This window comes from Echinops telfairi, unplaced genomic scaffold (assembly GCF_000313985.2).
Source record: "Echinops telfairi isolate 266 unplaced genomic scaffold, ASM31398v2 ScPeMD7_7473;HRSCAF=8511, whole genome shotgun sequence".
Taxonomy (NCBI): domain Eukaryota; kingdom Metazoa; phylum Chordata; class Mammalia; order Afrosoricida; family Tenrecidae; genus Echinops; species Echinops telfairi.
The window spans coordinates 1,025,556-1,026,838 of NW_022111377.1; the positions used below are offsets into that span (position 1 = coordinate 1,025,556).

The 1,283-nt window shown below is 47.2% G+C and overlaps 1 protein-coding gene across 1 annotated transcript in view; it reads right to left on the bottom strand.

Annotated features, from left to right (window-relative positions):
• Nucleotides 1-1,283, bottom strand: part of CDC123 (cell division cycle 123) — a 60,397-nt gene that overhangs the window by 1,902 nt on the left and 57,212 nt on the right. The window lies entirely within an intron of this gene.

Genomic DNA, 1,283 nt, shown 5'->3' on the forward strand with positions numbered 1-1,283 from the left:
CCTTGCATGGGTTTAGATTTCACTGATGACAAGTGTCGGTGAGAGATGAGGGATGGTGTACAGCAAAGGGAGACAGGCCTTGAAACCCTATAGGGGAGACCACACCTTACGACAGACAGACCGGACAGCTGACAAATATTTGGTAAGCATGTACTTTGTGCTGGGTCTTGTTCCAGGTACTGGCTACATACTGGTAAACAACACTGGCAGATAGACAATAAACAAACAGCAAGCAAACAGAGAAGGCCCGCTTTCTGTGGGGTGGGAGAAGTTTGGGGAAGAAGGTAGTTCCTCTTTCTTTTGTCATCCCTTTAAAAGAAGAAATGAGAATGAAAATATTTGGGTCATCGTGTTAATCTTACACAAATGGGTTCTATCCAATTAACTGTGCCCTCAACAAGAAGGACTGGCACAGTGGCTGCAACAACGGGCTCAGGCACAGGAACAACTAGAAGGATGGCACAGGACCGGGCAGCGCTTCCTTCTGTGGTGCGTAGGTCATGATGGTTTGTACGACGCACTGGCACCTAGCAACATCGTAAAGATAACAGTGTGGAGGCAAGTGACGTTCTGCTTCCTGCTCTCTGAGAGTAGCACTGATGGCATTGCACTGTGCTTTGAAAAGCAAGGAGAACCAGTAGCCGCCTCAGGCAGGGCATCGGCAAGTAGGATGCAGAATGGCAGTGTCATGTGGGTAGATATGGGTCTGACTCAGGTCTAGAGAAACAGGGCAAAAATGCACCCAGGATAATAAAGATGAAGAGATGATTTCGGACATGGGAAGAGACACAGTGCTCACAAGGGAGGCAGAGAAGCAGGAAGAACATCAGGAGAACGTGTGTCACAGGAGCCAAGGAGAGAAGCGTGAAGAGGGGGACACTTTCCAGTACTGCCAAGTGGCTGCAAGATAAGGACTGTGTGCTGGTCACTGAAATCTGTGGCAAGTCCTTGGTGACCCCGTTGACAGCAGTTTCTATTGAGTGGTAGGCGCAAGCTAAGTGGCAGCGGGTGGGAGACTGCAGACATGAAATGGGCAGAGCCAATAGCAGGGAGAACAGCTAAGAAGTTGTTAGTGATAAGCGGTTTCCAGCTAAGAAGTTGCTAGTGATAAGCGGTTAAAAATAATCAGTACTAAAACAGGTATGATTCCACTGATGCAAGGATGAGTACATGAAATGGCTGAAACATACGAGCCTAAGTTATTATAGATGGTAGGATTTCAAGTCTTGTCCATTCCTAAGTCTCTAGCTTGTTTGTTTTTTAAATCATTTAATTGGGGGCTC